Genomic DNA, 25,688 nt, shown 5'->3' on the forward strand with positions numbered 1-25,688 from the left:
GGCAAGATGACTTTTTTGACTGTCATAGGGCATTATAGTTGTCATAGGGGCACTGAGGCCATTGTGGTTGTCATGGTTTTATTGCGATTGGCTAAGAGGGCATTGAGGGCAATGTGTCTGAAATAAGGGGAATTGTGAGAGGTATAAAGGATACTGGGGACATTGTAGCTGTAATGGGGGCATTTTGGTTTGGATATGGGATATTGCTGATTTCATATAAGCATGTTGTCTGCCACGGGGTACTTTGACTGTCATGGTGTTTTTGTGGTTAGTTAGCATTGTGGCTGGCATGGATGAAATTGTGGCTAACATTGGGGGCATTTTAACTGGGATAAGGGACATAGCAGGGGTCATGAGGGCATTGTGTCTGGCAGGGGTCATGGCTAGCATGGGGATTTGTGTCTGTCATGTGCTAGTTGGCAAAGGGGGAAGTGAGCGCATTGTTGCTTTTTATTGCAGCATAGTGGCTCGTAAAGGGATATTGCCAGTTTTTAAATACCGCTTGGGCATAGGGGCTGGCTTAAAGGGCATTGATTATTGCATGGAAGAGAGTTGATTGTGACTTAAAAGGAGGCAATATGGCTGGTATAAGGCATAGTGGCTCTTATAAGAACCTGGTGGCTGGCATGGGGCATAGTAAATGGCATAAGGTACTTTGTGGGTGTTATGGGGGCATTATGGCTGGCCTGAAGAGCATTGTGGCTTTTTTTGGGGTATTGTGGCTGGTATAGAGGGCACTCTGGTTGTCATGTGGGAATTTTGGTTGGCCTAGCAGGTATTGTGGCTTGCATAGGGTTCATTAAAGGCATTGTGGTTGTCATGGGGAAAGGTGGTTGGCACTGAGGACTTTGTGGCAGGTACTGCAGCTTTTTAGGTATTTTTGTTCTCAAACGGGCATTGTGCTGTGATTGGAACATTGTGACTTTCGTGACTTCTTAATTCAGGAGAGCAAAGAAGAAAAAATAACTTTACTCAAAAGGGTTTTTGTTCCAGGAGGCATAAATTAAGTGAGAAATGGTTACTTATACTTTTGGGTAAAAGTATGTTTTCAGTCTTTTGTGGGGCTAATAAATGTTGATAAAATTACTCTTGAAAGTATTATCATTACGTAAAGTAGGTGTGATAGAAATAATTCACACAGTTTTGATAAAAAAATGATTTTGAGTTGGATTTCGATGGTCAGGTTGTGTTTTGGTTGTGGTTTGCAAAAGGTTTTTTTTTTCGATAATAATTGTTCTTGTAGGATATTCTTGAGAATGTGATTGGTGAGTAAATTAGGGAATGTGGTCAGAGGCATTTCTATGCTACTTGTGGCTTCTAGTCAGGATGGGGTGGAGGGTGCAGATTTTTGGATAGGAATTCTTCAGGTGGGATCTCTAGTTTGGCTCATCAGAAGGTATCCCAGAAAGGGTTTAATTGCCCTTTTAAAATTACTTTTGTTTTATGAGAAACTAGGCACACTAACATCTCTTTACTGATCCAATACATCTATAGCATATACCAGGAACGTATTATCACACCTCTTTTTTTTCTAGGTGTCTATTTGAAAGTGAAAAGAAGCAAGATATGGAATCCTCCAGTCAGCGGCAATAGATGAATCAGAGAACTGGTAATTAATATTATTATTAATTACTGATAATTATCAGGCTAGTTTCTAGCTCTGGACTTTCAGAGGTGTGGTAATACCTTCCTAGTATATAAGAATACATGTCTAGTAGTACATATATTGGCTACAGATATTTCAGGGCATTGTAAATGCCTTTGCATTATGCACATGGATTCACTGCATTTACATTCCAACATACACATTCATCACCATCTCCCCTTTCCCAATAGGAAATTTTTGCTGTCATGTGGGCATTGTGGCAGGTATGGAAGGCCCTGTGGCCGGCATTGAGAGAAATGAGGTAACTGTGGCTGTCATGGGGCATTATGACTGGCAAAAGCAGAAATGAGGGCATTTTGGCTGGCATAGAGGACATTTTGGCTGTCATGGTGATATTGTGGCCGGGATAAGGGACATTGTGGGTAAAATGGGTTCAAAGTGGCTCTTATGGGAGTATTATGGCTTGCATTTAGGCATTGTTGCTTGAATGGGAGCCATTATGGCTGGCGTTGGAGCATTCCAGATGGAATAAGGCATATAGCGGTGTCATGTGGGCATTGTGGCTTAAATTAGGTTAGAACAAGGCCATTCTAGTTTGCATAGGCTAATAATGGCATTGTGACTGGCATGGAGGGCATTGTGGCTGACATGTGGCATCATTGCTGGCATAGGGATTTGTGACTGTCATGTGGACATTGTGGTTGACAAAGAGGAAATGAGTACATTGTAGCTGGCATGAAGGGCTTTGTTTTTAAGCAAATGAGAGCATTTTGTCTGTCATATGGGCATTGATTATATGTAGCTGTCAGTGTGTCCTTGTGGTTGGCATAAGGGGCATTGGCAGCATTGTTACTGGCTGTTATGGCGGCATTTTGACTGGAATAACAGACATATCGGGTGTTATTGTGGCTGGCATGGGGGCTTTGTGGTTGTCATGTTGTCATTGTTTTTGGCCAAGGGTGAAGTGAGGGCGTTGTGACTGGCATGGATGGTATTGTGTCTCGGAAAAGGGGATGTGAGGACATTTTGGCTGTCATGAAGGCAATATGGTTGGTATACGGGCATTGGAGGTTTATGGTTGTCGTTTTGGCAATTTGGCTGGCATAAGGGGTATTGTTTCCGGGATTAAGTACATTGTATATGGCATTGTGGCTGGAATGTGGAATTATGGCTGGCATGAGGGCTTTGTGGTTGCCTTGGGGATATTGTGGTTGGCTAAAAGGAAATTAAGGGCATTCTGGCTGGCATGGAGGTCATTGTAACTGGCAAAGGAGGAAGTGAGGGCATTTTGGTTATTTTGGGGATTCGTGGCTGGCATAAGGGCATTAAAGGCTTTTGCTGGTCAAAGAGGCATTGTGGCGAGCATAAGGTGCATTGACAGCATTGTTGCTTTAATAAAGTACATTGTGGCTGGCATGGGGGATTTGTGACTGCGAAAATGGATATAGCTGTTGTCATTTTGGCTTTGTAGATTGCACAGGAGCATTGTGGGTGGTATGGAGACTTTCCTTTTGGAAAGGTGGCGATGAGGGCATTCTGGCTGGCATGAATTTAATTGTGGCTGTAATAAGGACATAGTGGCTGAGATAAGAGATATTGTGGATGTCATGGTGGCATATTGGCTCTTATGGTCAGCATTGTGACTGGAAAATATGAGTTTTTGCTGGCATGGAGCATTATAGCTGGTATAAAGGCTATGATGGCCTTCATGGGGCAATGAGACTGATTAGAGGATCATTAAGCTTATTGCAGTTGTCTTTGAGGAATTCTAATTCAGTGTGGCTGTCATGGGGGCATTTTAATAGTTATGAAGGTATTAGGGCTGGCATGGAGGGCATTGAGGTTTTTATGTGGGCATTGTGACTGGTAAAATGGGCAATGAGAGCATTGTACTTGTCATTGGGGCATTTTGGCCATTGTAGGGCAATAGTTTCTGTCATGGGCACTGTGGCTCTCATGTGGGCTTTATTGTGAGTTTCATGGGGTATTGTGACTGGGATTATGAACATTGTGGATGTCATGAGGGCATTTTGAGGAGATAAGGAATATTGCAGATGAGGGTTTAGTAAATTTCATGGAGTCATTGTGGCTGGCAAGATGACTTTTTTGACTGTCATAGGGCATTATAGTTGTCATAGGGGCACTGAGGCCATTGTGGTTGTCATGCTTTTATTGCGGTTGGCTAAGGGGGCATTGAGGGCAATGTGTCTGGAATAAGGGGAATTGTGAGAGTTATAAAGGATACTGGGGACATTGTAGCTGTAATGGGGGCATTTTGGTTTGGATATGGGATATTGCTGATTTCATATAAGCATGTTGTCTGCCACGGGGTACTTTGACTGTCATGGTGTTTGTGTGGTTAGTTAGCATTGTGGCTGGCATGGATGAAATTGTGGCTAACATTGGGGGCATTTTAACTGGGATAAGGGACATAGCAGGGGTCATGAGGGCATTGTGTCTGGCAGGGGTCATGGCTAGCATGGGGATTTGTGTCTGTCATGTGCTAGTTGGCAAAGGGGGAAGTGAGCGCATTGTTGCTTTTTATTGCAGCATAGTGGCTCGTAAAGGGATATTGCCAGTTTTTAAATACCGCTTGGGCATAGGGGCTGGCTTAAAGGGCATTGATTATTGCATGGAAGAGAGTTGATTGTGACTTAAAAGGAGGCAATATGGCTGGCATAAGGCATAGTGGCTCTTATAAGAACCTGGTGGCTGGCATGGGGCATAGTAAATGGCATAAGGTACTTTGTGGGTGTTATGGGGGCATTATGGCTGGCCTGAAGAGCATTGTGGCTTTTTTTGGGGTATTGTGGCTGGTATAGAGGGCACTCTGGTTGTCATGTGGGAATTTTGGTTGGCCTAGCAGGTATTGTGGCTTGCATAGGGTTCATTAAAGGCATTGTGGTTGTCATGGGGAAAGGTGGTTGGCACTGAGGACTTTGTGGCAGGTACTGCAGCTTTTTAGGTATTTTTGTTCTCAAACGGGCATTGTGCTGTGATTGGAACATTGTGACTTTCGTGACTTCTTAATTCAGGAGAGCAAAGAAGAAAAAATAACTTTACTCAAAAGGGTTTTTGTTCCAGGAGGCATAAATTAAGTGAGAAATGGTTACTTATACTTTTGGGTAAAAGTATGTTTTCAGTCTTTTGTGGGGCTAATAAATGTTGATAAAATTACTCTTGAAAGTATTATCATTACGTAAAGTAGGTGTGATAGAAATAATTCACACAGTTTTGATAATAAAATGATTTTGAGTTGGATTTCCCTGGTCAGGTTGTGTTTTGGTTGTGGTTTGCAAAAGGTTTTTTTTTCGATAGTAATTGTTCTTGTAGGATATTCTTGAGAATGTGATTGGTGAGTAAATTAGGGAATGTGGTCAGAGACATTTCTATGCTACTTGTGGCTTCTAGTCAGAATGGGGTGGACGGTGCAGATTCTTGGATAGGAATTCTTCAGGTGGGATCTCTAGTTTGGCTCATCAGAAGGTATCCCAGAAAGGGTTCAATTGCCCTTTTAAAATTACTTTTGTTTTATGAGAAACTAGGCACACTAACATCTCTTTACTGATCCAATACATCTATAGCATATACCAGGAACGTATTATCACACCTTTTTTTTTTTTCTAGGTGTCTATTTGAAAGTGAAAAGAAGCAAGATATGGAATCCTCCAGTCAGCGGCAATAGAGGAATCAGAGAACCGGTAATTAATATTATTATTAATTACTGATAATTATCAGGCTAGTTTCTAGCTCTGGACTTTCAGAGGTGTGGTAATACCTTCTTAGTATATAAGAATACATGTCTAGTAGTACATATATTGGCTACAGATATTTCAGGGCATTGTAAATGCCTTTGCATTATGCACATGGATTCACTGCATTTACATTCCAACATACACATTCATCACCATCTCCCCTTTCCCAATAGGAAATTTTTGCTGTCATGTGGGCATTGTGGCAGGTATAGCGGGCCCTGTGGCCGGCATTGAGAGAAATGAGGTAACTGTGGCTGTCATGGGGCATTATGACTGGCAAAAGCAGAAATGAGGGCATTTTGCCTGGCATAGAGGACATTTTGGCTGTCATGGAGATATTGTGGCCGGGATAAGGGACATTGTGGGTAAAATGGGTTCAAAGTGGCTCTTATGGGAGTATTATGGCTTGCATTTAGGCATTGTTGCTTGAATGGGAGCCATTTTGGCTGGCGTTGGAGCATTCCAGGTGGAATAAGGCATATAGCGGGTGTCATGTGGGCATTGTGGCTTAAATTAGCGGCATTATGGTTAGAACAAGGCCATTCTAGTTTGCATAGGCTAATAATGGCATTGTGACTGGCATGGAGGGCATTGTGGCTGACATGTGCCATCATTGCTGGCATAGGGATTTGTGACTGTCATGTGGACATTGTGGTTGACAAAGAGGAAATGAGTACATTGTAGCTGGCATGAAGGGCTTTGTTTTTAGGCAAATGAGAGCATTTTGTCTGTCATATGGGCATTGATTATATGTAGCTGTCAGTGTGTCCTTGTGGTTGGCATAAGGGGCATTGGCAGCATTGTTACTGGCTGTTATGGCGGCATTTTGACTGGAATAACAGACATATCGGGTGTTATTGTGGCTGGCATGGGGGCTTTGTGGTTGTCATGTTGTCATTGTTTTTGGCCAAGGGTGAAGTGAGGGCGTTGTGACTGGCATGGATGGTATTGTGTCTCGGAAAAGGGGATGTGAGGACATTTTGGCTGTCATGGAGGCAATATGGTTGGTATACGGGCATTGGAGGTTTATGGTTGTCGTTTTGACAATTTGGCTGGCATAAGGGGTATTGTTTCCGGGATTAAGTACATTGTATCTGGCATTGTGGCTGGAATGTGGAATTATGGCTGGCATGAGGGCTTTGTGGTTGCCTTGGGGATATTGTGGTTGGCTAAAAGGAAATTAAGGGCATTCTGGCTGGCATGGAGGTCATTGTAACTGGCAAAGGAGGAAGTGAGGGCATTTTGGTTATAGTGGGGATTTGTGGCTGGCATAAGGGCATTAAAGGCTTTTGCTGGTCAAAGAGGCATTGTGGCGAGCATAAGGTGCATTGACAGCATTGTTGCTTTAATAAAGTACATTGTGGCTGGCATAGGGGATTTGTGACTGCGAAAATGGATATAGCTGTTGTCATTTTGGCTTTGTAGATTGCACAGGAGCATTGTGGGTGGTATGGAGACTTTCCTTTTGGAAAGGTGGCGATGAGGGCATTCTGGCTGGCATGAATTTAATTGTGGCTGTAATAAGGACATAGTAGCTGAGATAAGAGATATTGTGGATGTCATGGTGGCATATTGGCTCTTATGGTCAGCATTGTGACTGGAAAATATGAGTTTTTGCTGGCATGGAGCATTATAGCTGGTATAAAGGCTATGATGGCCTTCATGGGGCAATGAGACTGATTAGAGGATCATTAAGCTTATTGCAGTTGTCTTTGAGGAATTCTAATTCAGTGTGGCTGTCATGGGGGCATTTTAATAGTTATGAAGGTATTAGGGCTGGCATGGAGGGCATTGAGGTATTTATGTGGGCATTATGACTGGTAAAATGGGCAATGAGAGCATTGTACTTGTAATTGGGGCATTTTGGCCATTGTAGGGCAATAGTTTCTGTCATGGGCACTGTGGCTCTCATGTGGGCTTTATTGTGAGTTTCATGGGGTATTGTGACTGGGATTATGAACATTGTGGATGTCATGAGGGCATTTTGAGGAGATAAGGAATATTGCAGATGGGGGTTTAGTAAATTTCATGGAGTCATTTTGGCTGGCAAGATGACTTTTTTGACTGTCATAGGGCATTATAGTTGTCATAGGGGCACTGAGGCCATTGTGGTTGTCATGGTTTTATTGCGATTGGCTAAGAGGGCATTGAGGGCAATGTGTCTGAAATAAGGGGAATTGTGAGAGGTATAAAGGATACTGGGGACATTGTAGCTGTAATGGGGGCATTTTGGTTTGGATATGGGATATTGCTGATTTCATATAAGCATGTTGTCTGCCACGGGGTACTTTGACTGTCATGGTGTTATTGTGGTTAGTTAGCATTGTGGCTGGCATGGATGAAATTGTGGCTAACATTGGGGGCATTTTAACTGGGATAAGGGACATAGCAGGGGTCATGAGGGCATTGTGTCTGGCAGGGGTCATGGCTAGCATGGGGATTTGTGTCTGTCATGTGCTAGTTGGCAAAGGGGGAAGTGAGCGCATTGTTGCTTTTTATTGCAGCATAGTGGCTCGTAAAGGGATATTGCCAGTTTTTAAATACCGCTTGGGCATAGGGGCTGGCTTAAAGGGCATTGATTATTGCATGGAAGAGAGTTGATTGTGACTTAAAAGGAGGCAATATGGCTGGCATAAGGCATAGTGGCTCTTATAAGAACCTGGTGGCTGGCATGGGGCATAGTAAACGGCATAAGGTACTTTGTGGGTGTTATGGGGGCATTATGGCTGGCCTGAAGAGCATTGTGGCTTTTTTTGGGGTATTGTGGCTGGTATAGAGGGCACTCTGGTTGTCATGTGGGAATTTTGGTTGGCCTAGCAGGTATTGTGGCTTGCATAGGGTTCATTAAAGGCATTGTGGTTGTCATGGGGAAAGGTGGTTGGCACTGAGGACTTTGTGGCAGGTACTGCAGCTTTTTAGGTATTTTTGTTCTCAAACGGGCATTGTGCTGTGATTGGAACATTGTGACTTTCGTGACTTCTTAATTCAGGAGAGCAAAGAAGAAAAAATAACTTTACTCAAAAGGGTTTTTGTTCCAGGAGGCATAAATTAAGTGAGAAATGGTTACTTATACTTTTGGGTAAAAGTATGTTTTCAGTCTTTTGTGGGGCTAATAAATGTTGATAAAATTACTCTTGAAAGTATTATCATTACGTAAAGTAGGTGTGATAGAAATAATTCACACAGTTTTGATAATAAAATGATTTTGAGTTGGATTTCCCTGGTCAGGTTGTGTTTTGGTTGTGGTTTGCAAAAGGTTTTTTTTTCGATAGTAATTGTTCTTGTAGGATATTCTTGAGAATGTGATTGGTGAGTAAATTAGGGAATGTGGTCAGAGACATTTCTATGCTACTTGTGGCTTCTAGTCAGAATGGGGTGGACGGTGCAGATTCTTGGATAGGAATTCTTCAGGTGGGATCTCTAGTTTGGCTCATCAGAAGGTATCCCAGAAAGGGTTCAATTGCCCTTTTAAAATTACTTTTGTTTTATGAGAAACTAGGCACACTAACATCTCTTTACTGATCCAATACATCTATAGCATATACCAGGAACGTATTATCACACCTTTTTTTTTTTCTAGGTGTCTATTTGAAAGTGAAAAGAAGCAAGATATGGAATCCTCCAATCAGCGGCAATAGAGGAATCAGAGAACCGGTAATTAATATTATTATTAATTACTGATAATTATCAGGCTAGTTTCTAGCTCTGGACTTTCAGAGGTGTGGTAATACCTTCTTAGTATATAAGAATACATGTCTAGTAGTACATATATTGGCTACAGATATTTCAGGGCATTGTAAATGCCTTTGCATTATGCACATGGATTCACTGCATTTACATTCCAACATACACATTCATCACCATCTCCCCTTTCCCAATAGGAAATTTTTGCTGTCATGTGGGCATTGTGGCAGGTATAGCGGGCCCTGTGGCCGGCATTGAGAGAAATGAGGTAACTGTGGCTGTCATGGGGCATTATGACTGGCAAAAGCAGAAATGATGGCATTTTGCCTGGCATAGAGGACATTTTGGCTGTCATGGAGATATTGTGGCCGGGATAAGGGACATTGTGGGTAAAATTTGTTCAAAGTGGCTCTTATGGGAGTATTATGGCTTGCATTTAGGCATTGTTGCTTGAATCGGAGCCATTTTGGCTGGCGTTGGAGCATTCCAGGTGGAATAAGGCATATAGCGGGTGTCATGTGGGCATTGTGGCTTAAGTTAGCGGCATTATGGTTAGAACAAGGCCATTCTAGTTTGCATAGGCTAATAATGGCATTGTGACTGGCATGGAGGGCATTGTGGCTGACATGTGCCATCATTGCTGGCATAGGGATTTGTGACTGTCATGTGGACATTGTGGTTGACAAAGAGGAAATGAGTACATTGTAGCTGGCATGAAGGGCTTTGTTTTTAGGCAAATGAGAGCATTTTGTCTGTCATGGGCATTGATTATATGTAGCTGTCAGTGTGTCCTTGTGGCTGGCATAAGGGGCATTGGCAGCATTGTTACTGGCTGTTATGGCGGCATTTTGACTGGAATAACAGACATATCGGGTGTTATTGTGGCTGGCATGGGGGCTTTGTGGTTGTCATGTTGTCATTGTTTTTGGCCAAGGGTGAAGTGAGGGCGTTGTGACTGGCATGGATGGTATTGTGTCTCGGAAAAGGGGATGTGAGGACATTTTGGCTGTCATGGAGGCAATATGGTTGGTATACGGGCATTGGAGGTTTATGGTTGTCGTTTTGACAATTTGGCTGGCATAAGGGGTATTGTTTCCGGGATTAAGTACATTGTATCTGGCATTGTGGCTGGAATGTGGAATTATGGCTGGCATGAGGGCTTTGTGGTTGCCTTGGGGATATTGTGGTTGGCTAAAAGGAAATTAAGGGCATTCTGGCTGGCATGGAGGTCATTGTAACTGGCAAAGGAGGAAGTGAGGGCATTTTGGTTATAGTGGGGATTTGTGGCTGGCATAAGGGCATTAAAGGCTTTTGCTGGTCAAAGAGGCATTGTGGCGAGCATAAGGTGCATTGACAGCATTGTTGCTTTAATAAAGTACATTGTGGCTGGCATAGGGGATTTGTGACTGCGAAAATGGATATAGCTGTTGTCATTTTGGCTTTGTAGATTGCACAGGAGCATTGTGGGTGGTATGGAGACTTTCCTTTTGGAAAGGTGGCGATGAGGGCATTCTGGCTGGCATGAATTTAATTGTGGCTGTAATAAGGACATAGTAGCTGAGATAAGAGATATTGTGGATGTCATGGTGGCATATTGGCTCTTATGGTCAGCATTGTGACTGGAAAATATGAGTTTTTGCTGGCATGGAGCATTATAGCTGGTATAAAGGCTATGATGGCCTTCATGGGGCAATGAGACTGATTAGAGGATCATTAAGCTTATTGCAGTTGTCTTTGAGGAATTCTAATTCAGTGTGGCTGTCATGGGGGCATTTTAATAGTTATGAAGGTATTAGGGCTGGCATGGAGGGCATTGAGGTATTTATGTGGGCATTATGACTGGTAAAATGGGCAATGAGAGCATTGTACTTGTAATTGGGGCATTTTGGCCATTGTAGGGCAATAGTTTCTGTCATGGGCACTGTGGCTCTCATGTGGGCTTTATTGTGAGTTTCATGGGGTATTGTGACTGGGATTATGAACATTGTGGATGTCATGAGGGCATTTTGAGGAGATAAGGAATATTGCAGATGGGGGTTTAGTAAATTTCATGGAGTAATTTTGGCTGGCAAGATGACTTTTTTGACTGTCATAGGGCATTATAGTTGTCATAGGGGCACTGAGGCCATTGTGGTTGTCATGGTTTTATTGTGATTGGCTAAGAGGGCATTGAGGGCAATGTGTCTGAAATAAGGGGAATTGTGAGAGGTATAAAGGATACTGGGGACATTGTAGCTGTAATGGGGGCATTTTGGTTTGGATATGGGATATTGCTGATTTCATATAAGCATGTTGTCTGCCACGGGGTACTTTGACTGTCATGGTGTTATTGTGGTTAGTTAGCATTGTGGCTGGCATGGATGAAATTGTGGCTAACATTGGGGGCATTTTAACTGGGATAAGGGACATAGCAGGGGTCATGAGGGCATTGTGTCTGGCAGGGGTCATGGCTAGCATGGGGATTTGTGTCTGTCATGTGCTAGTTGGCAAAGGGGGAAGTGAGCGCATTGTTGCTTTTTATTGCGGTATAGTGGCTCGTAAAGGGATATTGCCAGTTTTTAAATACCGCTTGGGCATAGGGGCTGGCTTAAAGGGCATTGATTATTGCATGGAAGAGAGTTGATTGTGACTTAAAAGGAGGCAATATGGCTGGCATAAGGCATAGTGGCTCTTATAAGAACCTGGTGGCTGGCATGGGGCATAGTAAATGGCATAAGGTACTTTGTGGGTGTCATGGGGGCATTATGGCTGGCCTGAAGAGCATTGTGGCTTTTTTTGGGGTATTGTGGCTGGTATAGAGGGCACTCTGGTTGTCATGTGGGAATTTTGGTTGGCCTAGCAGGTATTGTGGCTTGCATAGGGTTCATTAAAGGCATTGTGGTTGTCATGGGGAAAGGTGGTTGGCACTGAGGACTTTGTGGCAGGTACTGCAGCTTTTTAGGTATTTTTGTTCTCAAACGGGCATTGTGCTGTGATTGGAACATTGTGACTTTCGTGACTTCTTAATTCAGGAGAGCAAAGAAGAAAAAATAACTTTACTCAAAAGGGTTTTTGTTCCAGGAGGCATAAATTAAGTGAGAAATGGTTACTTATACTTTTGGGTAAAAGTATGTTTTCAGTCTTTTGTGGGGCTAATAAATGTTGATAAAATTACTCTTGAAAGTATTATCATTACGTAAAGTAGGTGTGATAGAAATAATTCACACAGTTTTGATAATAAAATGATTTTGAGTTGGATTTCCCTGGTCAGGTTGTGTTTTGGTTGTGGTTTGCAAAAGGTTTTTTTTTTCGATAGTAATTGTTCTTGTAGGATATTCTTGAGAATGTGATTGGTGAGTAAATTAGGGAATGTGGTCAGAGACATTTCTATGCTACTTGTGGCTTCTAGTCAGGATGGGGTGGACGGTGCAGATTCTTGGATAGGAATTCTTCAGGTGGGATCTCTAGTTTGGCTCATCAGAAGGTATCCCAGAAAGGGTTCAATTGCCCTTTTAAAATTACTTTTGTTTTATGAGAAACTAGGCACACTAACATCTCTTTACTGATCCAATACATCTATAGCATATACCAGGAACGTATTATCACACCTTTTTTTTTTTTCTAGGTGTCTATTTGAAAGTGAAAAGAAGCAAGATATGGAATCCTCCAGTCAGCGGCAATAGAGGAATCAGAGAACCGGTAATTAATATTATTATTAATTACTGATAATTATCAGGCTAGTTTCTAGCTCTGGACTTTCAGAGGTGTGGTAATACCTTCTTAGTATATAAGAATACATGTCTAGTAGTACATATATTGGCTACAGATATTTCAGGGCATTGTAAATGCCTTTGCATTATGCACATGGATTCACTGCATTTACATTCCAACATACACATTCATCACCATCTCCCCTTTCCCAATAGGAAATTTTTGCTGTCATGTGGGCATTGTGGCAGGTATAGCGGGCCCTGTGGCCGGCATTGAGAGAAATGAGGTAACTGTGGCTGTCATGGGGCATTATGACTGGCAAAAGCAGAAATGAGGGCATTTTGCCTGGCATAGAGGACATTTTGGCTGTCATGGAGATATTGTGGCCGGGATAAGGGACATTGTGGGTAAAATGGGTTCAAAGTGGCTCTTATGGGAGTATTATGGCTTGCATTTAGGCATTGTTGCTTGAATGGGAGCCATTTTGGCTGGCGTTGGAGCATTCCAGGTGGAATAAGGCATATAGCGGGTGTCATGTGGGCATTGTGGCTTAAATTAGCGGCATTATGGTTAGAACAAGGCCATTCTAGTTTGCATAGGCTAATAATGGCATTGTGACTGGCATGGAGGGCATTGTGGCTGACATGTGCCATCATTGCTGGCATAGGGATTTGTGACTGTCATGTGGACATTGTGGTTGACAAAGAGGAAATGAGTACATTGTAGCTGGCATGAAGGGCTTTGTTTTTAGGCAAATGAGAGCATTTTGTCTGTCATATGGGCATTGATTATATGTAGCTGTCAGTGTGTCCTTGTGGTTGGCATAAGGGGCATTGGCAGCATTGTTACTGGCTGTTATGGCGGCATTTTGACTGGAATAACAGACATATCGGGTGTTATTGTGGCTGGCATGGGGGCTTTGTGGTTGTCATGTTGTCATTGTTTTTGGCCAAGGGTGAAGTGAGGGCGTTGTGACTGGCATGGATGGTATTGTGTCTCGGAAAAGGGGATGTGAGGACATTTTGGCTGTCATGGAGGCAATATGGTTGGTATACGGGCATTGGAGGTTTATGGTTGTCGTTTTGACAATTTGGCTGGCATAAGGGGTATTGTTTCCGGGATTAAGTACATTGTATCTGGCATTGTGGCTGGAATGTGGAATTATGGCTGGCATGAGGGCTTTGTGGTTGCCTTGGGGATATTGTGGTTGGCTAAAAGGAAATTAAGGGCATTCTGGCTGGCATGGAGGTCATTGTAACTGGCAAAGGAGGAAGTGAGGGCATTTTGGTTATAGTGGGGATTTGTGGCTGGCATAAGGGCATTAAAGGCTTTTGCTGGTCAAAGAGGCATTGTGGCGAGCATAAGGTGCATTGACAGCATTGTTGCTTTAATAAAGTACATTGTGGCTGGCATAGGGGATTTGTGACTGCGAAAATGGATATAGCTGTTGTCATTTTGGCTTTGTAGATTGCACAGGAGCATTGTGGGTGGTATGGAGACTTTCCTTTTGGAAAGGTGGCGATGAGGGCATTCTGGCTGGCATGAATTTAATTGTGGCTGTAATAAGGACATAGTGGCTGAGATAAGAGATATTGTGGATGTCATGGTGGCATATTGGCTCTTATGGTCAGCATTGTGACTGGAAAATATGAGTTTTTGCTGGCATGGAGCATTATAGCTGGTATAAAGGCTATGATGGCCTTCATGGGGCAATGAGACTGATTAGAGGATCATTAAGCTTATTGCAGTTGTTTTTGAGGAATTCTAATTCAGTGTGGCTGTCATGGGGGCATTTTAATAGTTATGAAGGTATTAGGGCTGGCATGGAGGGCATTGAGGTATTTATGTGGGCATTATGACTGGTAAAATGGGCAATGAGAGCATTGTACTTGTAATTGGGGCATTTTGGCCATTGTAGGGCAATAGTTTCTGTCATGGGCACTGTGGCTCTCATGTGGGCTTTATTGTGAGTTTCATGGGGTATTGTGACTGGGATTATGAACATTGTGGATGTCATGAGGGCATTTTGAGGAGATAAGGAATATTGCAGATGGGGGTTTAGTAAATTTCATGGAGTCATTTTGGCTGGCAAGATGACTTTTTTGACTGTCATAGGGTATTATAGTTGTCATAAGGGGCACTGAGGCCATTGTGGTTGTCATGGTTTTATTGCGATTGGCTAAGAGGGCATTGAGGGCAATGTGTCTGAAATAAGGGGAATTGTGAGAGGTATAAAGGATACTGGGGACATTGTAGCTGTAATGGGGGCATTTTGGTTTGGATATGGGATATTGCTGATTTCATATAAGCATGTTGTCTGCCACGGGGTACTTTGACTGTCATGGTGTTTTTGTGGTTAGTTAGCATTGTGGCTGGCATGGATGAAATTGTGGCTAACATTGGGGGCATTTTAACTGGGATAAGGGACATAGCAGGGGTCATGAGGGCATTGTGTCTGGCAGGGGTCATGGCTAGCATGGGGATTTGTTTCTGTCATGTGCTAGTTGGCAAAGGGGGAAGTGAGCGCATTGTTGCTTTTTATTGCAGCATAGTGGCTCGTAAAGGGATATTGCCAGTTTTTAAATACCGCTTGGGCATAGGGGCTGGCTTAAAGGGCATTGATTATTGCATGGAAGAGAGTTGATTGTGACTTAAAAGGAGGCAATATGGCTGGCATAAGGCATAGTGGCTCTTATAAGAACCTGGTGGCTGGCATGGGGCATAGTAAATGGCATAAGGTACTTTGTGGGTGTTATGGGGGCATTATGGCTGGCCTGAAGAGCATTGTGGCTTTTTTTGGGGTATTGTGGCTGGTATAGAGGGCACTCTGGTTGTCATGTGGGAATTTTGGTTGGCCTAGCAGGTATTGTGGCTTGCAAAGGGTTCATTAAAGGCATTGTGGTTGTCATGGGGAAAGGTGGTTGGCACTGAGGACTTTGTGGCAGGTACTGCAGCTTTTTAGGTATTTTTGTTCTCAAACGGGCATTGTGCTGTGATTGGAACATTGTGACTTTCGTGACTTCTTAATTCAGGAGAGCAAAGAAGAAAAAATAACTTTACTCAAAAGGGTTTTTGTTCCAGGAGGCATAAATTAAGTGAGAAATGGTTACTTATACTTTTGGGTAAAAGTATGTTTTCAGTCTTTTGTGGGGCTAATAAATGTTGATAAAATTACTCTTGAAAGTATTATCATTACGTAAAGTAGGTGTGATAGAAATAATTCACACAGTTTTGATAATAAAATGATTTTGAGTTGGATTTCCCTGGTCAGGTTGTGTTTTGGTTGTGGTTTGCAAAAGGTTTTTTTTTCGATAGTAATTGTTCTTGTAGGATATTCTTGAGAATGTGATTGGTGAGTAAATTAGGGAATGTGGTCAGAGACATTTCTATGCTACTTGTGGCTTCTAGTCAGAATGGGGTGGACGGTGCAGATTCTTGGATAGGAATTCTTCAGGTGGGATCTCTAGTTTGGCTCATCAGAAGGTATCCCAGAAAGGGTTCAATTGCCCTTTTAAAATTACTTTTGTTTTATGAGAAACTAGGCACACTAACATCTCTTTACTGATCCAATACATCTATAGCATATACCAGGAACGTATTATCACACCTCTTTTTTTTTCTAGGTGTCTATTTGAAAGTGAAAAGAAGCAATATATGGAATCCTCCAGTCAGCGGCAATAGAGGAATCAGAGAACCGGTAATTAATATTATTATTAATTACTGATAATTATCAGGCTAGTTTCTAGCTCTGGACTTTCAGAGGTGTGGTAATACCTTCTTAGTATATAAGAATACATGTCTAGTAGTACATATATTGGCTACAGATATTTCAGGGCATTGTAAATGCCTTTGCATTATGCACATGGATTCACTGCATTTACATTCCAACATACACATTCATCACCATCTCCCCTTTCCCAATAGGAAATTTTTGCTGTCATGTGGGCATTGTGGCAGGTATAGCGGGCCCTGTGGCCGGCATTGAGAGAAATGAGGTAACTGTGGCTGTCATGGGGCATTATGACTGGCAAAAGCAGAAATGAGGGCATTTTGCCTGGCATAGAGGACATTTTGGCTGTCATGGAGATATTGTGGCCGGGATAAGGGACATTGTGGGTAAAATGGGTTCAAAGTGGCTCTTATGGGAGTATTATGGCTTGCATTTAGGCATTGTTGCTTGAATGGGAGCCATTTTGGCTGGCGTTGGAGCATTCCAGGTGGAATAAGGCATATAGCGGGTGTCATGTGGGCATTGTGGCTTAAATTAGCGGCATTATGGTTAGAACAAGGCCATTCTAGTTTGCATAGGCTAATAATGGCATTGTGACTGGCATGGAGGGCATTGTGGCTGACATGTGCCATCATTGCTGGCATAGGGATTTGTGACTGTCATGTGGACATTGTGGTTGACAAAGAGGAAATGAGTACATTGTAGCTGGCATGAAGGGCTTTGTTTTTAGGCAAATGAGAGCATTTTGTCTGTCATATGGGCATTGATTATATGTAGCTGTCAGTGTGTCCTGTCCTTGTGGTTGGCATAAGGGGCATTGGCAGCATTGTTACTGGCTGTTATGGCGGCATTTTGACTGGAATAACAGACATATCGAGTGTTATTGTGGCTGGCATGGGGGCTTTGTGGTTGTCATGTTGTCATTGTTTTTGGCCAAGGGTGAAGTGAGGGCATTGTGACTGGCATGGATGGTATTGTGTCTCGGAAAAGGGGATGTGAGGACATTTTGGCTGTCATGGAGGCAATATGGTTGGTATACGGGCATTGGAGGTTTATGGTTGTCGTTTTGACAATTTGGCTGGCATAAGGGGTATTGTTTCCGGGATTAAGTACATTGTATCTGGCATTGTGGCTGGAATGTGGAATTATGGCTGGCATGAGGGCTTTGTGGTTGCCTTGGGGATATTGTGGTTGGCTAAAAGGAAATTAAGGGCATTCTGGCTGGCATGGAGGTCATTGTAACTGGCAAAGGAGGAAGTGAGGGCATTTTGGTTATAGTGGGGATATGTGGCTGGCATAAGGGCATTAAAGGCTTTTGCTGGTCAAAGAGGCATTGTGGCGAGCATAAGGTGCATTGACAGCATTGTTGCTTTAATAAAGTACATTGTGGCTGGCATAGGGGATTTGTGACTGCGAAAATGGATATAGCTGTTGTCATTTTGGCTTTGTAGATTGCACAGGAGCATTGTGGGTGGTATGGAGACTTTCCTTTTGGAAAGGTGGCGATGAGGGCATTCTGGCTGGCATGAATTTAATTGTGGCTGTAATAAGGACATAGTGGCTGAGATAAGAGATATTGTGGATGTCATGGTGGCATATTGGCTCTTATGGTCAGCATTGTGACTGGAAAATATGAGTTTTTGCTGGCATGGAGCATTATAGCTGGTATAAAGGCTATGATGGCCTTCATGGGGCAATGAGATTGATTAGAGGATCATAAAGCTTATTGCAGTTGTCTTTGAGGAATTCTAATTCAGTGTGGCTGTCATGGGGGCATTTTAATAGTTATCAAGGTATTAGGGCTGGCATGGAGGGCATTGAGGTATTTATGTGGGCATTATGACTGGTAAAATGGGCAATGAGAGCAATGTACTTGTAATTGGGGCATTTTGGCCATTGTAGGGCAATAGTTTCTGTCATGGGCACTGTGGCTCTCATGTGGGCTTTATTGTGAGTTTCATGGGGTATTGTGACTGGGATTATGAACATTGTGGATGTCATGAGGGCATTTTGAGGAGATAAGGAATATTGCAGATGGGGGTTTAGTAAATTTCATGGAGTCATTTTGGCTGGCAAGATGACTTTTTTGACTGTCATAGGGCATTATAGTTGTCATAGGGGCACTGAGGCCATTGTGGTTGTCATGGTTTTATTGCGATTGGCTAAGAGGGCATTGAGGGCAATGTGTCTGAAATAAGGGGAATTGTGAGAGGTATAAAGGATACTGGGGACATTGTAGCTGTAATGGGGGCATTTTGGTTTGGATATGGGATATTGCTGATTTCATATAAGCATGTTGTCTGCCACGGGGTACTTTGACTGTCATGGTGTTTTTGTGGTTAGTTAGCATTGTGGCTGGCATGGATGAAATTGTGGCTAACATTGGGGGCATTTTAACTGGGATAAGGGACATAGCAGGGGTCATGAGGGCATTGTGTCTGGCAGGTGTCATGGCTAGCATGGGGATTTGTGTCTGTCATGTGCTAGTTGGCAAAGGGGGAAGTGAGTGCATTGTTGCTTTTTATTGCAGCATAGTGGCTCGTAAAGGGATATTGCCAGTATTTAAATACCGCTTGGGCATAGGGGCTGGCTTAAAGGGCATTGATTATTGCATGGAAGATAGTTGATTGTGGCTTAAAAGGAGGCAATATGGCTGGCATAAGGCATAGTGGCTCTTATAAGAACCTGGTGGCTGGCATGGGGCATAGTAAATGGCATAAGGTACTTTGTGGGTGTTATGGGGGCATTATGGCTGGCCTGAAGAGCATTGTGGCTTTTTTTGGGGTATTGTGGCTGGTATAGAGGGCACTCTGTTTGTCATGTGGGAATTTTGGTTGGCCTAGCAGGTATTGTGGCTTGCATAGGGTTTATTAAAGGCATTGTGGTTGTCATGGGGAAAGGTGGTTGGCACTGAGGACTTTGTGGCAGGTACTGCAGCTTTTTAGGTATTGTTGTTCTCAAACGTGCATTGTGCTGTGATTGGAACATTGTGACTGTCGTGACTTCTTAATTCAGGAGAGCAAAGAAGAAAAAATAACTTTACTCAAAAGGGTTTTTGTTCCAGGGGGCATAAGTTAAGTGAGAAATGGTTACTTATACTTTTGGGTAAAAGTATGTTTTCAGTCTTTTGTGGGGCTAATAAATGTTGATAAAATTACTCTTGAAAGTATTATCATTACGTAAAGTAGGTGTGATAGAAATAATTCACACAGTTTTGATAATAAAATGATTTTGAGTTAAATTTCCCTGGTCAGGTTGTTTGGTTGTGGTTTGCTTTAATCCATAGTCCTTTTTAATCGATTGTGAAAGAAAATCTAAACGACATAATAAAAAGTCAACCGCACCACGGATTCCCAGACAGTCTCCCACACTGGTACTAGCGAGGCCTTAAGCTGTATAACTTCTGCGATCTGATGAGAGCAGGCAAATTCAGCTTAGAATGGCCATTAATTTTAAAGATTTAGTCTATTTTTAATCGATTGTGAAACAAATTCTAAACAGCATAACAATAGGTCAACCGCACCACTGTTTCCCAGACAGTCTCGCACACTGGTACTAGCGAGGCCTTAAGCTGTGTAACTTCTGCGATAAGTCGAGAGGAGGCACATTCAGCTTAGAATGGCCATTGACATTAAATGCTTTAATCCATAGTCCTTTTTAATCGTTTGTGAAACAAAATCTAAACGACATAATAAAAAGTCAACCGCACCACGGATTCCCAGACAGTACCCACACTGGTACTAGCGAGGCCTTAAGCTGTGTAACTTCTGCGATCTGACAGGAGCAGGCACATTCAGCTTAGAATGGCCATAGACAGCAAATGCTTTAATCCATAGTCCTTTTTAATCGATTGTGAAACATAATCTAAACGACATAATAAAAATTCAACCCCACCACAGATTCCCAGACAGTCTTCCACGCTGGTACTAGCGATGCCTTAAGCTGTGTAACTTCTGCGATCTAACAAGAGCAGGCACATTCAGCTTAGAATGGCCATTGACATTAAAAGCTTTAATCCATAGTCCTTTTTAATCGATTGTGAAACGTAATCTAAACGACATAATAAAAAGTTAACCGCACCACGGATTCCCAGACAGTCTCCCACACTGGTAATAGCGAGGCCTTAAGCTGTGTAACTTCTGCGATCTGATGAGAGCAGGCACATTCAGCTTAGAATGGCCATCGACATTAAATGCTTTAATCCATAGTCCTTTTTAATCGATTGTGAAACAAAATCTAAACGACATAATAAAAAGTCAACCGCACCACGGATTCCCAAACAGTCTCCCACACTGGAACTATGGAGGCCTTAAACTGTGTAACTTCTGCGATCTGACGAGAGCAGGCACATTCAGCTTAGAATGGCCATTGACATTAAATGCTTTAATCCATAGTCCCTTTTTAATCGATTGTAAAACAGAATCTAAACGACATAATAAAGAGTCAACCGCACCACGGATTCCCAGACAGTCTTCCACACCGGTACTAGCGAGGCCTTAAGCTGTGTAACTTCTGCAATCTGGCGAGAGCAGGCACATTCAGCTTAGAATGGCCATTGACATTAAATGCTTTAATCCATAGTCCTTTTTAATCGATTGTGAAACAGAATCTAAACGACATAATAAAAAGGCAACCGCACCACGGATTCCCAGAGTGTCTCCCGCAATGGTACTAGCGTGGCCTTAAGCTGTGTAACTAATGCGATCTGAGAAGAGGAGGCACATTCAGCTTACAATCACCATTGACATTAAATTCTTTAATCCATAGTCCTTTTTAATCGATTGTGAAACAAAATCTATACGACATAATAAAAAATCAACCGCACCACGGATTCCCAGACTGTCTCCCACACAGGTTCTAGCGAGGTCTTTATCTGTTTAACTTCTGAGATCTGGCGAGAGCACGCAAATTCAGCTTAGAATGGCTATTGACATTAAGTGCTTTAATCCATACTCCTTTTTAATCGATTGTGAAACAAAATCTAAACGACATAATAAATAGTCAACCGCACCACGGATTCCCAGACAGTTTCCCACACTGGTATTAGCTAGGACTTAAGCTGTGTAACTTCTGCGATCTGACGAGAGCAGGCACATTCAGCTTAGAATGGCCATTGACGTTAAATGCTTTAATCCATAGTCCTTTTTAATCGATTGTGAAACAAAATCTAAACGACATAATAAAAAGTTAACCGCACCACGGATTCCAAGAGAGTCTCCCACACTGGTACTAGCGAGGCCTTTAAGCTGTGTAACTTCTGCGATCTGACAAGAAGAGGCACATTCAGCTTAGAATGGCCATTGACATTAAATGCTTTAATCCATAGTCCTTTTTAATCGATTATGAAACAAAATCTAAACGACATAATAAAAAGGGAACCGCACCACGGATTCCCAGACAGTCTCCCACACTGGTACTAGCGAGGACTTAAACTGTGTAACTTCTGCGATCTGACAAGAGCAGGAACATTCAGCTTAGAATAGCCATTGACATTAAATGTTATAATCCTAAATCTTTTTTAATCGATTGTGAAACAAAATGTAAACGACATAATAAAATGTCAACCGCACCTCGGATTCCCAGACAGTCTCCCACACTGGTACTAGCGAGGCCTTAAACTGTGTAACTACTGCGATCTGACGAGAGCAGGCACATTCACCTTAGAATGGCCATTGACATTAAATGCTTTAATCCATAGTCCTTTTTTAATCGATTGTGAAACAAAATCTAAACGACATAATAAAAAGTCAACCGCACCATGGATTCCCAGACAGTCTCCCACAATGGTACTAATGAGGCCTTAAGCTGTGTAACTTCTGCGATCTGACGAGAGGAGGAACATTCAGCTTAGAATGGCCATTGACTTTAAATGCTTTAATACATATTCCTTTTTAATCGATTGTGAAACATAATCTAAACAACATAATAAAAAGTCAACCGCACCACGGATTCCCAGACAGTCTCCCACACTGGTATTAGCGAGGACTTAAGCTGTGTAACTTCTGCGATCTGACGAGAGGAGGAACATTCAGCTTAGAATGGCCATTGACATTAAATGCTTTAATACATATTCCTTTTTAATCGATTGTGAAACATAATCTAAACGACATAATAAATAGTCAACCGCACCACGGATTCCCAGACAGTCTCCCACACTGGTTACTAGCTAGGTCTTAAGCTGTGTAACTTCTGCGATCTGACGAGAGCAGGCACTTTCAGCTTTGAATGGCCATTGACAATGAATGCTTTAATCCATAGTCCTTTTTAATCGATTGTGAAACAAAATCTAAACGATATAATGAAAAATCAACCACACCACAGTTTCCCAGACAGTCTCCCACACTGGTACTAGCGAGGTGTTATGCGGTGTTACTTCTGTGATCTGACAAGAGCAGGCATATTCAGCTTAGAATGGCCATTGACATTAAATGCTTTAATCCATAGTCCTTTTTAATCGATTGTGAAACAAAATCTAAACGACAACCACACCACGGATTCCCAGACAGCCTCCCACACTGGTACTAGCTATGCCTTAAGCTGTGTAACTTCTGCGATTTGACAAGAGCAGGCACATTCAGCTTAGAATGGCCATTGACTTTAAATTGTTTAATCCATAGTCCTTTTTAATCGATTGTGAAACAAAATCTAAACGACATAATAAAAAGGCAACCGCACGACGGATTCCCAGACAGTACCCACACTGGTACTAGCGAGGCCTTAAGCTGTGTAACTTCTGCGATCTGACAAGAGCAGGCACATTCAGCTTAGAATGGCCATTGACATTAAATGCTTTAATCCATAGTCCTTTTTAATCGATTGTGAAACAAAATCTAAACGATATAATGAAAAATCAACCACACCACGGATTCCCAGACAGTCTCCCACACTGGTTACTAGCAAGGTCTTAAGCTGTGTAACTTCTGCGATCTGACGAGAGCAGGCACTTTCAGCTTAGAATGGCCATTGACATTAAATGCTTTAATCCATAGTCCTTTTTAATCGATTGTGAAACAAAATCTAAACGACATAATAAAATGTCAACCACACCACGGATTCCCAGACAGCCTCCCACACTGGTACTAGCTATGCCTTAAGCTGTGTAACTTCTGCGATTTGACAAGAGCAGGCACATTCAGCTTAGAATGGCCATTGACTTTAAATTGTTTAATCCATAGTCCTTTTTAATCGATTGTGAAACAAAATCTAAACGACATAATAAAAAGGGAACCGCACCACGGATTCCCAGACAGTCTCCCACACTGGTACTAGCGAGGACTTAAACTGTGTAACTTCTGCGATCTGACAAGAGCAGGAACATTCAGCTTAGAATAGCCATTGACATTAAATGTTATAATCCTAAATCTTTTTTAATCGATTGTGAAACAAAATGTAAACGACATAATAAAATGTCAACCGCACCTCGGATTCCCAGACAGTCTCCCACACTGGTACTAGCGAGGCCTTAAACTGTGTAACTACTGCGATCTGACGAGAGCAGGCACATTCACCTTAGAATGGCCATTGACATTAAATGCTTTAATCCATAGTCCTTTTTTAATCGATTGTGAAACAAAATCTAAACGACATAATAAAAAGTCAACCGCACCATGGATTCCCAGACAGTCTCCCACAATGGTACTAATGAGGCCTTAAGCTGTGTAACTTCTGCGATCTGACAAGAGCAGGCACATTCAGCTTAGAATGGCCATTGACTTTAAATGCTTTAATACATATTCCTTTTTAATCGATTGTGAAACAAAATCTAAACGACATAATAAAAAGTCAACCGCACCACGGATCCCCAGACAGTCTCCCACACTGGTACTAGCGAGGCCTTAAGCTGTGTAACTTCTGCGATCTGACGAGAGTAGGAACATTCAGCTTAGAATGGCCATTGACTATAAATGCTTGTTTTTTTTTCATAATCTAAATTTTTATTACGAATTTTAACAAATACAAAAGCAAACAAGCCAAAGAAAACATCTCAATATACATACATGTTATTATTTGCATTGTCTGTAGTTCTCCTAGGTAAGACATTAGCATGTTTCAACATATTACACACACACCTTATCTGCGAAATTCACGTCTCGAACTATAGACATTATCTCTCCTTAATAAGGTCTCATCATAATAGTAAATCCAAGGCTTTGTGTAAAGCGTGTGATATCATTCCAAGTCCCACGAAAGGAGGGAGGAAGAAGAGAAGGGAAAGAGAGAAGTGGGGAAAGATCAAGGAAAGAGATAGAAGCCCAGAGCTAGAAGACCTGGGCCACCAAGAGACTCCCTGTGTCCCACCTACCCAGTGGGGACAAAGAGAGGATGGACTGGGAAGGAAAGAAGGGGTTCCCCTCTCCCAGACGGAAGCCACTGAATTAACAGACTGCTCCTGACCGACCCCTCTATGGGGGGGTTCCGCCTAGTCATTTAGCAAAGTGTGGACCAGATTTGAAGGACGACCATGCATTCCACAGAGAAAGAACCCTACCAAAGCGATCACTGTCCTCTGTAACCAGAGATTCCATTCGACATAAAGAATCCATCTCCGCCACCCATTCGACAACTGAAGACGGCACAGTAGACTTCCAATGTCTAGGAATAACTGTTCGTGCCGCAGTCAAGAAATGCCGTAGTAGCCCCTTCCTAATACTGGGCAAAGGACCCGGAATTAGGGATAGCAAAGCCATCTGAGGAGTGGGCACCAGCTGCGTACCTTCCACTTCTGTGTAGATTTCAAAAATCGCTTTCCAGAAGGTCTGCAATACTCGACATGACCACCAAATGTGCAACATGACCACCAAATGTGCAACATTGTTACGGTCTCAGTCCCACACCACCAACACAAGTCTGACACCTCAGGGTACATTCTGCTCAGAATCTGTGGGCAACGGTACCATCTAGTCAGTATCTTGAAGTTCTTTTCCTGTGCATGACATGCCACCGGCATTTTGTGAGACAGAAAAAATATTCAATCCCAATCAGCCAGTGACAGGGTTATTCCTAGTTCTCGCTCCCATGCGCTGACGTATGCAGGAGGCTGATCATCACAGGCCTCTAGAAGTAAGGTATACAGGTTAGATATCACCCGGCCGGAGGCTCGGTTTGAAGCAACAACGACTCAAATGCAGTGCTAGTGACGATATGCATCCCGCCCGGTAGGGCCGAACGTAAAAAGGTGGACAATTGGGTATGTTCCATCCATGAAAGCGTCCACCCCGGGCAA

At 42.6% G+C, this 25,688-nt stretch overlaps 9 pseudogenes; all 9 read right to left on the reverse strand.

Moving 5' to 3' along the window:
- Nucleotides 1-19,797: 19,797 nt before the first annotated feature.
- Nucleotides 19,798-19,916, reverse strand: LOC142666406 (5S ribosomal RNA; annotated as a pseudogene).
- Nucleotides 19,917-20,162: 246 nt separating this feature from the next.
- Nucleotides 20,163-20,280, reverse strand: LOC142711905 (5S ribosomal RNA; annotated as a pseudogene).
- A 253-nt stretch (nucleotides 20,281-20,533) lies between these two features.
- LOC142689964 (5S ribosomal RNA) lies at nucleotides 20,534-20,652 on the reverse strand (annotated as a pseudogene).
- Nucleotides 20,653-20,719: 67 nt separating this feature from the next.
- Nucleotides 20,720-20,838, reverse strand: LOC142706734 (5S ribosomal RNA; annotated as a pseudogene).
- A 68-nt stretch (nucleotides 20,839-20,906) lies between these two features.
- LOC142707419 (5S ribosomal RNA) lies at nucleotides 20,907-21,025 on the reverse strand (annotated as a pseudogene).
- Nucleotides 21,026-22,023: 998 nt separating this feature from the next.
- Nucleotides 22,024-22,142, reverse strand: LOC142692444 (5S ribosomal RNA; annotated as a pseudogene).
- A 1,730-nt stretch (nucleotides 22,143-23,872) lies between these two features.
- LOC142692455 (5S ribosomal RNA) lies at nucleotides 23,873-23,991 on the reverse strand (annotated as a pseudogene).
- Nucleotides 23,992-24,059: 68 nt separating this feature from the next.
- Nucleotides 24,060-24,178, reverse strand: LOC142695954 (5S ribosomal RNA; annotated as a pseudogene).
- A 67-nt stretch (nucleotides 24,179-24,245) lies between these two features.
- Nucleotides 24,246-24,364, reverse strand: LOC142702906 (5S ribosomal RNA; annotated as a pseudogene).
- Nucleotides 24,365-25,688: the final 1,324 nt, after the last annotated feature.

This window comes from Rhinoderma darwinii, chromosome 1 (assembly GCF_050947455.1).
Source record: "Rhinoderma darwinii isolate aRhiDar2 chromosome 1, aRhiDar2.hap1, whole genome shotgun sequence".
NCBI classification, from domain to species: domain Eukaryota; kingdom Metazoa; phylum Chordata; class Amphibia; order Anura; family Rhinodermatidae; genus Rhinoderma; species Rhinoderma darwinii.